This window comes from Eptesicus fuscus, chromosome 5 (assembly GCF_027574615.1).
Source record: "Eptesicus fuscus isolate TK198812 chromosome 5, DD_ASM_mEF_20220401, whole genome shotgun sequence".
NCBI classification, from domain to species: Eukaryota; Metazoa; Chordata; class Mammalia; order Chiroptera; family Vespertilionidae; genus Eptesicus; species Eptesicus fuscus.
In genome coordinates, this window is record NC_072477.1 from 32,414,043 (window position 1) to 32,430,578 (window position 16,536).

The 16,536-nt window shown below is 48.3% G+C and overlaps 1 protein-coding gene and 1 pseudogene across 1 annotated transcript in view; one reads left to right on the forward strand and one right to left on the reverse strand.

Moving 5' to 3' along the window:
• Nucleotides 1–16,536, reverse strand: part of PRKCH (protein kinase C eta) — a 221,949-nt gene that overhangs the window by 68,430 nt on the left and 136,983 nt on the right. The window lies entirely within an intron of this gene.
• Nucleotides 2,674–4,436, forward strand: LOC114230556 (E3 ubiquitin-protein ligase ARIH2-like; annotated as a pseudogene).

Sequence of the window (16,536 nt, forward strand, 5' to 3'; positions counted from 1 at the left end):
GTGAAAGCAGCTCCCGCTGAGCTGTAGTTATTTTCTCTCTCTCAAAACTCCCATCTGCAAAATGGGGATAATAAGATGACGGACAGGTGTACGAGGATGAAATGACTTAAGCTAAGAGTCTCCAACAGTGCCTGCATACAGAGACTGCTCCATAAATACTAGCAATTATTATTACCACCTTCTTCATCATTTCCACCTCCACTGTCCCTTCAGCTGCCACGGCCACCTGCTCCTGGGGCTCTGGGCCCTTGGGAGGGCTGCAGCCCACGCAGCAGTGAGCTGCCGGCCGCCATGGAGGCAGGGATGGTGCCTCGCGCAGGGAGATCCCAGACGGGCAAGTAAAGAAGAATAAAATGACAGCAGGAACAGCAGCTGCGGCACCCCCGCCAACTCAGTGTGAGACGGGAATCTACAGGGTTCAAAAAATCAGGAGGACGCCTAGGCCAGTGGCTGGGGCGAAGGGGCATTTCCTCGTCACACTTGGCCATGACCTTGACCTGGTGAGGAGGACTTTCCTTCTGGGAAGTGAGAGCTAAGCAAGGGGTTACAAAACTAGATTTGATAATGAAAATACGTTAACCAAGTTTCAGTTCCAGAAAGTTTTCTAATTTTCTGAGATCAGATTGTAATTCATATTCTCGATTTCAGGAGTTCGTACTCATACTCATTATCATTATTGCAAAGCTTGTGCTACCCCACAACCACTTTATAGTGAGACTTTTTGTAGTAGCGATTCTCCTCTTCCATAAAGTTGATTCACTTTTATCAACAGAATGAGGGAGACTTGTCTGTTTACAGAAAGAATCCATAGTCCCTACAATCTACAAATATAACTCTCATTTAAAGATATATTACAGTGAAGATGCACATTATCTTTTGGAAATAATTCAAAGACTAGAAACAACAGTAAAAGTTAATGACTAATTATGGTTTTAAAGCAACGTCAACCTGGAAGCCACATCTAGACTCCTCCACCCGAGTTCTAAGAATTGTTTTGGAATTATCTCTAAATGAACCAACCCTGTATCAAAAGCTGCAAAGTGCCATTGACCGCTGTGGACAAGCAGGACACCTCGGCAATGGCACTGTGCTCCATTTCTTGTAAGTGCCCTGCATTGTGATTCCTCTCCAATGCCGTCAGCTACAGGGTGAATAGGGAGTTCAAATAAACAGGAAACAGTTACTGACGTCAAAGAGGTCACGGTGGAAAAGCTCCTTGTGAGGAAATCGCATTGCCCCATTCCTGAACCAGAAACAACTCGAATTTAACCACCTTAAGAATGATTACAAAGGCTTCAAGGCAGAAACAATGAGAGACAATCTAATGCCTACCTTTTATTTTTTGGCTTATTTTGCACAGCCCAGAAGACAGCAGAGGTTAATTCAATTGCCAGCAACCCCTCTGTCAGCCCCTGGGCACGATCCATCCTGCCTCAGCTCAGAGACCTAGTCTTCGGGAAGGAGCAGTATGTCTCCAATAGAAGGAGCCCTTAGGGGCTTGCATTTCAAACCTGGAGGAACACATGGCTCTCTTTTCAGAGACCAAGCGTTGTCCTCGTAAACTGGATGCACTGTGGCCATGTCTTTTTAAAAAAAATAAAAATAAAAAATATATATATACACACACACATACATACATACATATATATATTATTGATTTCTGAGAGGAAGAGAGGGAGGGAGAGGGGGAGAGAGGAGAGAGAGAGAGAGGAGAGAGAGAGAGAGAGAGAGAGAGAGATCAATGATGAGAGACAATCATTGATTGGCTGCCTCCTGAATGTCCCCTAGTGGGGGTCAACCCTGCAACTGGGGCATGTGCCCTGACCAGGATTCGAACCATGACTTCCTGGTTCATGGATTGACACTCAACCACTGAGCCACGCCAGCCAGGCAGTGGCCATGTCTTTTAACGAAACTCAACAAGGCTTCTTGGCATATATACCAGACTAGGGAAACAACGAGGTGATCTACCTTGCAGTTCAGGACACTGTGAAGCATCTGGGCCAGGATGTTCTTAACGCATAAATAAGCAGCAAACATACTTAGCATAATCAGGGACACGGCGAAGTCTACCCTTCCTGGCAGAGCCCCTCTGATGTCCCTGGTCCACACACACCTCGCCCAGTATCCCTGTGCCGGCCACACTGGCTTGTGGGCTTGATCTTGTTTTCCATGGAGGACCTGAAACCTTTGCAGGCAGAGCCCAGATGCCACCAAGCATAGTGCCTGGACCCTGGTGAGGGTTAATAAACCCTTTCGGAACTAACATGGCAGGAGGTGATTTTTGTTTCCTGATACAAGTGAAACCAGAATGGTAGGAAAGCCTGGAACAAACTGCCTGGATTCCTTCTATCCACATGTTTTCTGTGACTAAAGTGCAAATAGCTGAAGTGCCTTGCCCATAGTTGAAATAGTTTGTGGAAGAATTCAAGAAGCGAAGCGGGGAGATCCCTCTGGCCTGGCACAACCCGGTCCGGCCCGCCCAGGCTCAGCGGCTGTGGGGCGGCAGCTCCCGATGTAAATTATACGACGGAATATTTGGGTAACATCTTCCTGAACGATCTTCAAGGATTGCAGAAGATAAACACACTAATGCAGTTGAGAAGGTGGTAAGGTTTAGGGCGAGGGGAAAAAACCCTGCTTTCCTGGTTTGCAACTTGGCTGGATGCTAAGATGTCTGTGGACATGAATAGCCAGGGGTCTGACAGTAATGAAGAGGACTATGACCCAAATTGTGAAGAAGAGGAAGAGGACGAGGACCCTGGGGGGATAGAGGGCTATTGTGGGAGTAGCCAGCAATGTGGAGCAGCAGGGGTCGATGCCTTTGATCCTGAGGGAGTACTAGTTCATCTGCTTGACCTACAAGGAGTCCAAGGGTGCTCTCAATGAGCACATGACCAGCTTGGCTGTCCTCGAGGTGTCTCATTCAGTTACTAAATTTATGTTGGTTATTTCTACTTGCAAGTTGCAGAGACAATGGACAGATATAACTAATTTGGCTCAGCTGCTCGTTGAGGCTCAAGTTCAGCCCGATCCATCGAAACATGTCCCCACAGCCCATCCCCTCACCACTGTGCAGTGTGTATGCAGTTTGTGCGGAGGGAAAACCTACTCTCGCTGGTCTGCTAACACCAGTTTTGCCGCAGCTGCTGGGAGCAGCACAGCTCAGTACTTGTCAAAGACGGCGTGGGTGTGGGAGTCTCTTGCATGGCTCAGGACTGCCCACTTCGAACACCAGAGGACTCTGTGTTTCCATTATTGCTCAACGAAGAGCTAAGAGACAAATACAGGTGCTACCTCTTCAGGGACTATATGGACAGCCATTGCCAGCTCCAGCTGTGCCCTGGTGCAGACTGCCCCAGGCTCATCCAGGTACCAGAGCCCAGAGCTCACCAAGTCCAGTGCGATTGGCACAACGAGGTCTTCTGTTTCAAGTGTCGTCCGATGTATCACACCCCCAGACTGTGCCACAATCTGGAAATGGCTCCTGAAGTGTTCCGATGACTCTGAAACAGCCAACTACATTTGTGCTCACACTAAAGACGGTCCCAAGTGCAACGTCTGCATTGAGAAGAACAGAGGCTGCAATCACATGCAATGCTCCAAGTGTCAATATAGCTTCTGCTGGGTGTGTCTAGGACAGTGGTCGGCAAACTGCGGCTCGCGAGCCACATGCGGCTCTTTGGCCCCTGGAGCGTGGCTCTTCCACAAAATACCACGGCCTGGGCGAGTCTATTTTGAAGAAGTGGCGTTAGAAGAAGTTTAAGTTTAAAACATTTGGCTCTCAAAAGAAATTTCAATCGTTGTTCTGTTGATGTTTGGCTCTGTTGACTAATGAGTTTGCCGACCACTGGTCTAGGAGATTGGAAGGCCCACGCAGCGAGGACTGTGAGTGCAGTAGGTACAAGGAGAGCCCCAACGTCGTCAGCCAGAGCCAGCAGGCCCAGCCAGGGAGGCCCTCAAGAAATACTTGTCCTACTTTGAAAGGTGGGAAAACCACAACAAGAGCTTGCAGCTGGAAGCACAGACATACCAGCGGATTCATGAGAAGATCCAGGAGAGGGTCATGCATGATCTGGGGACGTGGATTGACGGGCAGTACCTACAGAACCCTGCCAAGCTCTTGGCCAAGTGTCAATACACCCTGCAATACACATACCTACCCATGTGCATACTACATGGAGTCTGGGCCCAGGAAGAAGCTGTTTGAATACCAGCAGGCTCAACTGGAGGCTGAGATTGAAAACCTGTCACGGAAAATGGAGTGTGCGGACAGCGATGACAGAGGGGCCTTGGGAAACCAGATGCTCACAGCCGAGCAGCAGAGGAGGAGGGCCACGACACCTCGGCTGGACACGGACATGCTGGAGCAAGCATTCGTGGCTGTGAGATCTCCCCGCTACTGCATTGCATGCTGGGGGCTCTGCCTTTCATGACCCAGGTGGCAGCCAGGGCCCCACTCCTGAGAGACACTGGCCACACACCTTAGTCAATTTGTTTTGTTTTCATCTTTTTGCTTTTTGTTTCTTCTACGTTAGAGGCCCTGTTGAATTGGCCTCTTCAGGATTTTTAATTACCCCTGGATGGGAGGGAGGGAACATTTTTTACAACTTAGGTAATTTTCAAAGGTTGGACAATTGTACAAACAAAAGGCAAAGCAATCATAGGATTACACAGAACCCATTAAAAACATAAATTGGCATTGGAGTGTTTAGAAGAAAAGAAAAGAAGTGGGTCTGCTTGATGCCACTTCCCTTTATTTATGAAATCTTGGGTTTTCTCTTTTACAGTTCAAATGTAATTGTAAAGGAAATACATGAAAATTTGAGGAAAAATAAATACAATGTCCTATAACCTTGACACTCAGAGACAGAAGCCTAAATGCAAGGAGAAACAAAAATATTTATGGCTTTTAGCATCCAGAGAACTGGAGATTTCAGGGCAAAATGATTTTAACTAGAATTTATTTTCCCCTTACATCCTATTTATACTTAACACTTGATAGCATATTTAAAGAAAAGAGAAAATAAACAAATATATCCTTCCTTTTTACTTATACTACCTATTTCCTGATGTACTTAGTCATCAAAACCATGATTTTTTAAACAGTTACATACTATTCTCAATGCCATTTCTATGCAGTCCTACAATTAGCTGCACTTCTAATCAAGCAATGGAAATGAGGGGACATGGTATTAATAGTCTAGTTACTAAAGATAATTTAAAGATAATTCAGTCTGGAAAAATAGGCATCTCAGAGTAGATTACTGCTAACTGAACATGGTGTTTTATTCTGAATTATATTACCAAATCTAAACTCTGAGTTTAGATTCACAGTCAAGATAGCTTAGGTGATTATTTACTTTTTAAAAAAAGGTTTACTTACTTAAAAGTATGCACTATAGGATTCCTTTAAATCATTACTTCACATAGAGCAATTCTCTTTATAAAGATTTTGGTCTAAGCACCAAATGACAGCAGGTCTGTTGGCAATATTTATGGATTTAGTTTGTATGAGGCTATAGAATAAAAAGTAGAAATGCCATTTATTTAGGTCATTTTTACATAACAGAGGTTCCTAAACTTTGCAACCTCTCAAAGCAGCCACAATTTCATCTCTTCCTCCGATCCGTGGATGACTGAAATCTTTCTGTCTCAAGGGAAGAGATTCTGTGTTTGTCTGATTAAACATTTTGCCCAGTTAGAGAAGTAGTGAATTGGCCAAGAATAGCCTCAAGACGATGCCTGGGAATCCTCGGGCGGAGAGGCTGTTCCTTCCCCCGCCCCACGGTGCGCAGTGCTCCCTGAAGACTGTCAGAATGTGCGCTCTGTGTGCTATTTTGAGCTTGGTTCTTCCAGTGAGGCCTCAACATGCTCTCCTTGGACCCTCTCTCTGGCTGGGGAACGGGATGTTCAAGCAAATGACTCCCCACAGCCTCTTCCCAAAGCCTTTCTGCAATATGGGTGAAACACTGATCTCCATTGTCCACTGAGGAAGGAAGAGGCAGACCTTACTACAGCAGGAGGGGGACCAGAGTAGAGGCAAGTCTAATCGGAGGAGGGGCCAAGTGATCAAAAATGGATGAAAGGTTTGCCCAGAAGAGAGGGCATTGTGTTAACTTCGTATAGAAGCTTCAGTTGGCTACATGGAGTTCAGACAGGCCCTTTAAAGCGCAAGGATGAGAGCACAGACGAAGGCGGAAACCTCACCTACATTCCTGCTGCATCAATTCTTTTGGGGCTTCCTAGGCACATCATACATTTTAATTCTCTGCCTCTGCACTGAATGACCTCTGTCTGGGAGGCCTGTCCCCCCTCCTACTCTATAATTGCAGGGCTCCTATTCATCCTCAAAACCCAGCTCAGACAGCCCTTCCTCTGGGAGCTCCTCCATCCTCCCCGAGGACCTCTTCTCCTCTCCATCCTCTCTTCTCTCCATCACAGTGTTGTTGGTATCTGGGTTTAGCATGATCCTTGGCTGAAAGTAACTGGAGAACGGGTCCACGTTTTGTTCTATAGGTCTTCAATCCCTGGCACATACGTGTGCTCAGTAAACATTTACTGAGTTGATTTAAAAAGGCAAGATAGATATAATATTACCATTCAATATAGAAACAGCCAGTGTCTCTAGTGGTTAGGGTTTACTTTCAATATTGAGAGACCGCTGAGTTTTGAAAAGAGCATCTAAGGTATCTGTATCTTTAAGATGAAATGACACACATATGTAACACCTTAATCAATAAAGAAATAAAATTAAAAAAAGATGAAATGACATTTCCATGTGTGGAAAACAAAAGAAAGAAAATAGCCATTTGTTTTCCGCAAAGCACATTTGTACTGCTACCAGCACATTTGTCTACACTGGTTGAAACATGTTTCTTCAAGCTTTGCTTATCACAGCTAGGCATCCCTGCGGATTCAGGGTGGAGGTGACGACTTTCATAAAATACCACTGAGTCTTCGCCTTGACGGTAAAGTGGAAGCATAAACACTCAATGCCAAAACAAGAGAAGCTGTGGTACTTCAAGTGCTGGCTTTTAAACACAACCCATTTTAAATATATGCTCACAGAGCTTATCCTCTGCTCCCTACTCGCCCCCAGGCTCTGCTAATTCTGCCTCATCACAGCAGGCTTCCCGGTCCAGAGCCCCTGGCACCTGAGAACCCTCCCTCATCTTCCACGGACCCTGTGCACTTCCGCTGTCCTCCCAGCCCGGGGCCCCAGTCCCGGCAAATGCCACAGTGCAGCCACAGGAACTGGGCCTGTCCATAAACTCAGTGGGGGCGGGGGGGGGGGGGAGAGAATGCTTATATTTTATATGGAAGATTTGATACTCTTTGCTTTGGCCCCTAATAAGTAAAGTGATCTGCTAGCCCACTTGACTTCTCACATGTAGGACAGACCACTGAACTGACATTCACACAAGGCAGTGATTTTCAACCCGGAGACACTTGGCAACATCTGGAGACATTTTTGGTTGTCACAACAAGGGAGGTGCTACCGGCCTGTAGTGAACAGAGGCCAGCGATGCTTCTAGGAGACCATGGCTTAGTGCTCCCGGGAGTGAGGAGGTGAGAGGCGCCAAAGAACAGGGAAGCAGACGTGTCCACTGCACAGAAAGAGAGAAACAGGTGCTGGGAGGGGAGGGGTTTGCTAGAAGAGCTCTCCTCTCTTGTTTTGGTTGGGAATTGCGTGTGACATCATTTGAATGTTTAAAATATCATATACCACACGCCATAAGAATGGAATTAAGAGGCTCTGGGAAGAGGTCCAAGACTCCCTTCGTAACACCTAAGCGATAAATCATTACAGGCCGTCCTAAAAAAAACAGGTAGGGGTGAGCTGTAAATACAGCCTGCTCTTCTGCTCTGCAAACAGACTCAAAGTTGGACAACTCGCACAGAAAGAAAACAGAAACTCCCTGGGTGTTCCTGAGGGAAGACAGGGCCGGCCAAAGCCCTCCAGCGGAGCGGGGAGGGTCTGCAAGGTGTTCGCTGACAGCAGAGGCGGGAAGAGCAGTCCGCCTTGCAACAAGGGCTCAGGTGGGGGGTGCAGTGTCCCTGCAGGGGCTGTCGGTAAAGAGACCAGTCACCCCAGACGGACAAGGAAGACTCCCCAGAGAGCAACGGTGAGCAAGGGAAGCAGGCTGGGCTGCTCTTCCCATGACTTCTGCTCCGGGCCCCCGGCCCAGTAGTGCCAGGGAACCCATCACCACGCAGAGGCAGTGCTGGCTTGGGACTCCTCGTGATGATAATCCCCATCAGGTTCTAAATTCACTGTACCCAGGGTGGGGGTGGGGGGTGGAGTGTGCTGCATTTGCAAATGGACTTCAAGACAAGTCCCTTCTAAGCAGATGGCTGCTCTGAGTCTGCCCTCGCCAGCCATCCAGATACATGTGAACAGCCTGCCAGGCCCACAGGGGCCCCAGAGCACAGCTCCCCAGGGCAGGGTCCACGCTGCCCCCTATTCCCTGCTGCGTGAAGGCACTTGCTGATTGAAAGCATACCTTCGGTCCTCACCTGGCAGGGGGCTGTTCTCTCTTCTAACAAGTGGGCTGGGTTTACATGGCCAGACAGGGCCAATTCTGCCGGGAGGCCCCCTGGCAAGCTCTGGGCCTAGAAGGGGTGGACACAGCTGGGCTTCTACCAGGGATGATGTAATTGTGGAAAACGCACGTATCTCAAAGCTAGAATATATTATGGTCTGTGGTTTCCACCAGAGCAGTCAGCTTTTTACATTGCACGATTCTGTTTTCTGGGTGGGGGGTGGGTGTGGGGGTGGGGGTGGGAGGACCCACTGTAGCCACTTCCAGGTGCAGCTTCAGGCTCTGTGGCCCAAAAGCCCCCATCAGTCAGGCTGGAGACACCCCAGCGTCCTGGGGAAACATCTCCCATCCCGATGCTGCTCAAAGCTCAGGTGCGAGTTGGTGTGTTAGTCTTACAGCCACGCTGGCCCATTCCTGTGGAAAGACTGACAAGCAGGCAAGGCTGTCCCCCTGAATCCAGTGTTTATTTTCGATGCCACTTCCTGTTGCACACGATGCTTGCATTTGCTCTGTGCAATCTACTGCACACTGCTGTTCCATGTGTATTATCTCCTCTTCCCGGCTAGACTGAGGAGTAAAAGAACTGCTTCCCTCGCCTAGTGCTCAATCAGTGTGACCCCGGAATGATGGTCTTTCACTAACCTATTTGGCAGATAACCCATCACATTAAAAAAAAAAAGTTTTTAAAATGTTTATTGATTTAGAGAGGAAGGGAGAGGGAGTTAGAAACATCAATGATGAGAGAGAATCATTGATCAGGCCCACAACCCAGGCATGTGCCCTGACTGGGATTTGAACCATGACCTTCTGTTTCATGGGTCGATGCTCAACCACTAAGCTACACCACCCGGACAGCCCAACACATTTTTATTCCCAGAGCCAGTCCTGGCACGTCCAGCCCAGTGCTTCGTGCAGGGCCCTGGTTGGCAGACTCCCAGATGGTCGGGGAAAACCATAACCGACTCCCACCATCAAGCTTCATGGGGAAACTGAAGGGGAAGCACGGGGCCAAGTCTGGCCCTGGCAAGCCTCAGACACATCACCAGAGCTTGTGCACACTCCACGCGCCATCTTCCCAAACACAGGGGTGGTGGGTCTACGTCATCAACAACGACGGTGGCGAGCGACATCAAGGCCAGTTACAACTGAAGAACCTCAAACTGCAAAAAGACATGCCAACCCTTTCAAACCCTTTTGTCACACGGAGTCTCCTGGCAGTCCCACCCAAACAGAGCGGGCCAAAGGAACAGCACGAACCTCGGCTTCTCTCATTTCCCCCTCATTTTCTCGGCCCTGTTTACCCCCAGAAAACTGGGAAGCCTGGAGGCCCGAGAGGACAAGGCAGAGGTCCCAACAACCCCCGGCCGCCCAGGGGCTGGAGACAGCCTGTGTGCGTTCTGTCCCCAGACGGAACACTATTAATAGTTGGGATCATGCCCAACTGGGAAACACCATGTTCTGGCTCACTTTCTATTTTTATCTGAGCCAAAGGCAAACTTACAACCAATGACCCAGAAGCGGACCGAATCAGATTTGCGGTAAGTCACTGCTCAGGGGATAAGAGGAAACCTAGTTCCAAACATAAAGAGAAAGTATCCTCCGGTATTTCATAAAAGGCCACAAAACTATATATATATATATATATTGCCTTTATTCCTAGCGAATGTCATTATTCTCAGCTGCACACATTCCATAGAGAGCACATTTCTATGTGCAGCATGATGGCCATGGCGTAGATTACTGAGCTGGAGGACCTGGTTAGGGACCCAGGGTCGGACTCTTCCTTGCTGTGTGACCTGGGGCAAGTTATTTAACTCCTCTGGACCTTGGTTCCCAGATCTTTACAATGAGGATAACCGTTTCTGTACCTCCCCGGATTGTTTTGGGTATTAAATGAAATGTTTCATTCAACAGGTATTTATGGAATGCCAAAGTGTGCAGTTTTATGGACACTGGTAACGATGCCATGCATCTAAAACATATGCCAGGGTCCCGAAGGATAGCAGCTGCTGCCCTTTCTTTCTTCACCCAGCTGTTCTGCAAAGCACACGCACTGAGGCTCCGAGAATGACCAGCTCACCGGAGGCACCGACAGAGGCCTCCGGAACCTTCCTCCCTTGGGGGGCAAGTCTTCCAGCTTCTTCCACTGCATGTCCCTAACCCACCATCTCAGGGCCTCATCCCCTTACCCAGGACATCACTGCGACTCCGAGCACAGGGGGCAATGCTGCTCCAGGAGCCACGGGTGCCTTCTCGTCCCCCAGGCCAGCTGCTGGCAGCCGCTCAGCAGACAAACGGGCATGGCTGCCCCTGCCAGATGCTCCCTGAACACTCGGCAAGAAACGGCAGGACTGTGCAGGGCTGACCCCCACGTGCAAAAAACCAGCCAGAGGGTCACTTTCTGGAGGTATTTCTGCCAATAGGTCTCTGATGGAAGAACATAGGATTCAGGTGGAGGTGCTTATCTGGGGAAAAAAAATCAAAAGAAGGGAACCTTCCTAAAGACAAGCCAGAATTAGAAGCCGGGACTCTCGTACAAAAGGTTGCAGCGTAGTCACCTGTCTGAGGAAATTCTGGAAGGTCCATCATTCCAGGGCCACATGACTCTCTTGTGTCTATTTTTCCTGCCTGTCTGTCTGTCTCAACACATACACATGCACATGCACATGCACATACACATATACATGCACACACACCTTTGCCATGGAGAAAATAATACAGAGAAAAGAATGTTTTGGTGACATGTTTTAAGCCTGGTTTCAGTAGACTGAAAGCATTTTGCATAAGCCATGTAAGGGCAGCATGTAGCTCACAGGATTCCAGGACCCCCTGCCCTGCAGAGGGTGTGGGGGGATTTCTGCTCTGCAGAGTGACACGGGGGACTGGCTTCTTATGTAAAGCGATGCCCTGCCAGGAGCTCTGGGCACCTGCTTTGTGGAAGACCCCTGCAGGCCGACACCCAGTGGACATCCGGACACACATTAGTCAGTAGCCCGGGTGTCCTGAGGAAAGAACCAACAGGTAGAGAGAGAGAGAGCAGGAGGGAGGGGACAGCACTGGGCCTCTGTCCCTGTAGAAAGAGGGGCCCTGCAGGCTGTGGCCCACCTGCCTACGCAACATGTCCCGACGCAAACTTGAGCATCCCCCAAAGAACGGGCTCTGCAGGGCTCACTGTGCGGGCCTGGCCGGGTCCTGCTGAGGAGAGGCCGCTCTCGGCAGGGCGCAGCGTCATATGTTTTCCAAATGGAAACCTTTGCTTCAATAAACTGGGTCTCTGAACAAAGACGGAAGCATCTGACCAGTATTTACTCTGCCGCTCCCCTTCCTGCTGGTGAGGGTCCTTTGTTCTTCCCTCTGGGCACCAGGAGGAGAGCCAGAGTGGAAGCCCTGAGCTGGGGGTGGGGGTCCCGGATTCCAGGCCATAAATGCCGGGGGCCCAGCTGCTGACACAGCAGTCACTGGTGAAGATGAAAGGAGTGTGACGGGAATGTAACCTGAAAGGGTGGGGAAGGTGGCCTGAGCTCCCTGGCTTTATAATGCCTCCCTCCTCTCACCCCCATTGTTAAAGAAATATAACCACACTGCCAAAATGGAAAAAGAAAGGAAATCTCACTGCCTTCGTACAGTCCCTGAGGGCTTATGGGCATAATTTCCTTCCAGTCTTTTTTTTTTTTTTTTTTTTTGAGGAGGGGCCAGGTGTGGCAGTTCACTGATATGGATACTGGCCAGTAATCATCACAGATTCTGTGTTATTTCCTGGGCTCTAACCTCCCAGTTCCACCATTTACTGTACTGAATTTTGGGCGAGTGACTCAGCTCCTCAGTGCTTCACTTTTTCACTCAGCAAAGTGAAGACAATCATTGTACCTGTCTCACAGGGCTGTTGTAAGCACTGTGAGTAACACATGTTAGGTGCTTATGACAGCGTCTGACACATAATCATTTAACTGCTTAACATTCAGCGATCTCTTTACTGGCTGAAAACCTTCACCAAAAGCTATAGTAATTAAGTAAAATTCTACTGCTAAATGCTGAAGTTGTTTCCAATATTTTCCTAATTATAAATAATGCACTGAAAATTAAACTTCTTTATGCATAACACTTATTCTATATTCCTTATGTTGTTTTCTTAGGCTAGCTTATCGGAAACACAATATGCAGGTCCAAGAGTATAAACATTTTAATGAGTCTTGATTCAGATGATCAAATAACTCACCAAGTGTTAGGATTTGCAATGCTGTCAGAAACTTATGAGGATGCCAATTAATGATATGCTTGCATGTAACATGTATTATTATGCAAAAATCACAGGCAATCATTTATGGGCTTACCATCCTCGTTGAATGGATGAAATTCAATCGAAGTTGAATATATGAAATTTGCTTACTTATTGTTTTGTTCCAAGAACAATAGGGGCTCCAAAATTCCTGCTTTTGGGGTGTTTGCTCCATCCTCCGATGCGGGGTCTGTGCCTGCCACGGGGAAGCCCCAGGACATTTTCCTCTGGTGTGGGAGGGAAGTGGTCGCTGCCACAATGAGCTACTCACTTGTGAATAGTGTTCCGTGTGTACAAAGCATGTCTGCATCCTCTCCTTTGGCCCTCACAGCAGTCCTGCTTTCATTTTAACCATGAGGACCTTAAGGTTCAAAGGCATGTTACGGTAGGCTCACAAAGCCATTCAGACGGAGCAGCACTAAGTTGGAGGAACGCAGGTCTGCCCTTTCCGAGGGCAATGCTGCTTCCTCCCAGCAGGCTGGAGGGAGCCAGGGCAGATGGGAGGAGGTGCCTAAGGAGATGCTGAATCAACGACCTACATGTGGTAGAAGGCCAGGGACGGCTGGGTCCGAGCCCACAGCGGGGGGCCCCAGAGTCAGCCTGACCCAGAGCTGAACCTTGTCTCCGCCACTTACAGTCTGAGGAACCCTCAGCAAGAGTCTTTCCCCCTTTCTCTGGCCTTCGGAGGCGCTCATTCCGCAGGGCTGGACAGGAGAGGAGAGCCGTTTCCACAGGCTCTTCACCGTGAAACGACACTTTGCAGATTTCTCCCTGGGAGGCTGTCACAGCCCAGCATTGCACACTGGTGAGCATCTCACGTTAGAGGCCGGGGCCTGCCAGGCGCAGTAGCTGGAAAGTAACGATCTGCCTGCTGTAATTTCTCAGAGTCCCTAGCCTGTTCTGTTCTTTACAGTGAGTTTCTCAACAGCAAATGGGGATAGTCACTGAGGATTTCTGACAGATGGACAGATGCACAGCAAGCAAATGCCGCACATGTTGTGGAGTCTGGTACCTTGCAAACCTGAAAGAAGTCATAAACCACAGCAACATGAAAACTGTGCATCTCTGCCCTCAGCATGAGAGAAACCCACTTGATTCTTTTAAGCTGGTTCCTCCTATTTTGTTGTCTGGGTTTAGGGCAGCAGAAAATTCCCTTTCTCCTTTGCTTGGGAGACATCTACTACAAAGCACAAATTCTCAACCCTGATGTGTTTCTGTCTGGTGGAGAAAGAAAAATCACCTTGCAGTGACGACTGCCACCTTGTGGCCACACAGGAAATGCCACTGGGAAAAAGATCGCCCATGCTCATGAAGGCTGAACCTGATGAACACTGGAAACCATGTGGCCACTAATATTTTGGTGTATTGTATAATTTATACTCTCCTAGAAAATTCTGCATTGTACACATTACTTTCATTGGGGTACTAATCTGTTCCAAGTTAATTTCTTGTTCTACTCTACCATAACGAAATCTAACTGTCCATGACACCTGACTGCCTCTATGGAATTGCAGGGACTCCCTGGAGTTGGGTATGAGACACCTCATTATTTGTTCATGCGAGTAACTTGAGACAACAGCTGCTGCACAACCAGACTAGGTTCACTAAATGCCTGCCCACTGTCTGACTCAAAGGTTACCAGCTGATTAAGATCATCTGACCTAATGTCACAGGAAGCCGTCTGCTTTTTGGCTCAGGTCCTGGGAGGATGACCTGAGCCATAGCTGCCCTGCCATTTGGTTCATGGTATGAGCACAAGGCTCAAGCCTGAGATGCAGGCGGGTGACCGGTATCGCCCATCCTTTCTCACGAGAGTGTTTCAAGCCCCAGCTGTCACCCCACTCGTCTCCGAGAAAACATCTGGATGAAGGGCGTGAGGACGGGAAAGGGCTGTATAGCAGGCAAAGTGCAGAGCACAGGAAACAGGATTTCGGGGACAGTCTAGGCAGCAGTGAGGACAGCAAAACTGGAATTCCACAAGAACCATGGACCCCAGGCCTGGGAACAGAGAACCAGGGGAGGGGTGACAGGACAGCATGGAAGCCAGGGCTGCCTGGAAGCACCACAGACCATGAGGTGAGGAGGGTGTGGCCTCCAGGAGCGCAGACCCTGAGGAGGAAGGAACGAGTGCAGGGGGCACGTGGCCTAAGAAGCTATTAGCTGCCACTCCCGTTCTTTCCGATGTGCTTGGAGAGCATGGAGGACACACTGTGTGTCCCCTTTAATGCATCCTCCAGGCTCCCAGCTTCCAACCTTCCCTGCCCCACCCATGCTCCAGGCTGCACATGGCTGTTTACAACAAGGATTTGAACACAGGTGACCTTTAAATATCTGTGAATGCTCAGCTTCACTCACAGTCAGAGAAAGGCAAATCAGAACTCAGAAGAACCATTTTTCAATCCCTCCGATCATCAAAACGATAGATAGCAAGCTGTGATGGAGGGTGGGGGGAAATTGGTCCTCTTGTGGTCTGGGCATGTGAATTTAGGAATTCAGCAAGCAAGTGGTAAGGACCTGGGCTCTGTAGTCAGACTGCCTGGATCCAAAACTGCTGCCACTTGGAAGCTAAATTTCTTTGTGCCTCAGATTCCGCATATGTAAAATGGGAGTAATGCCAATAGAACTTACTTCACAGGGTTCCTGTAGGATTAATGAGATAGTATACATAAAGCACTTAACAATGCCTAGTGTATAGGTGGTAAAATGTTAGCTGTCTTTAACCGCTGTGGGGGAGAAGGCCAATTGGACCCAGTCAAAATTTTAACAAGCAATACAACTTCATATAGTGTATCATCTACATATATAAAAGGCTAAGCGACTGTCCAACCATCTAACAGGCCAGTAGGTATGATGTACACTGATCCCCAGGGGGCAGATGTTCAACACAGGAGCTGCCAAGCTGCCGTGACTTGGCAGTGGTGGTTCTCAGGTGACACACCCCGGAACCAGAGAGGAGGGAGTCCAGTTCCTCTCCGGGCCATGCGATTCCACCTTTGGCCGTGGGTTATGCTTTTGCTGGGGCACTGTCGGCCCTGAATTTGGTTTACTGCTGAGCTGCAGTGACCGCAGATGCCCTTCGAGCCGCAGCACCGCCCCAGGTGTGGCCGGCTGGGGAGGGAACAGGGGAGGTTGGCTCCAGGGCATGTCTGGCCCATCTTGCCCAGTCCCACCCCACCAAACACTTTCTAATTAAAAATTTCCTTTCAATGTGCATGAATCCATGTACTGGGCCACTAGTATAGAAATAACAGCACAATATGTAAAGATAGAAGAAGCACAAGGAGACTCCCTGCAACACTGATTGAAATAAGAGACTGGGTACAACCAACTGGGTACACAGCAATAGGAAACAAGTAAAATAAATTGTGTCATGGCTCAAAATGGAACACTATGCAGTCATTAAAAATGAGGCAGTTATGTATATACAAATATGAAATAATCACCAAGATATATTATTACATTTTCAACAAAATAAGGTATAGTATGGTGGGCAATGTATACCACCATTTGTATTTAAAAAAAAATATGAATGCATAATTGGTATGCATGTATGCTTTCATGTACAAAATATTCTTTGAAAGTCTACACATGAAATCAGTAATAATTGTGTCTTTCAGAGAGAGGATATGGATATCGGAGGATGCTTATATTACCTATTGCAAACAACTAGTTTTCTAGTTGAAAAATGCAATCTGATATGCCATATCTCCGCTT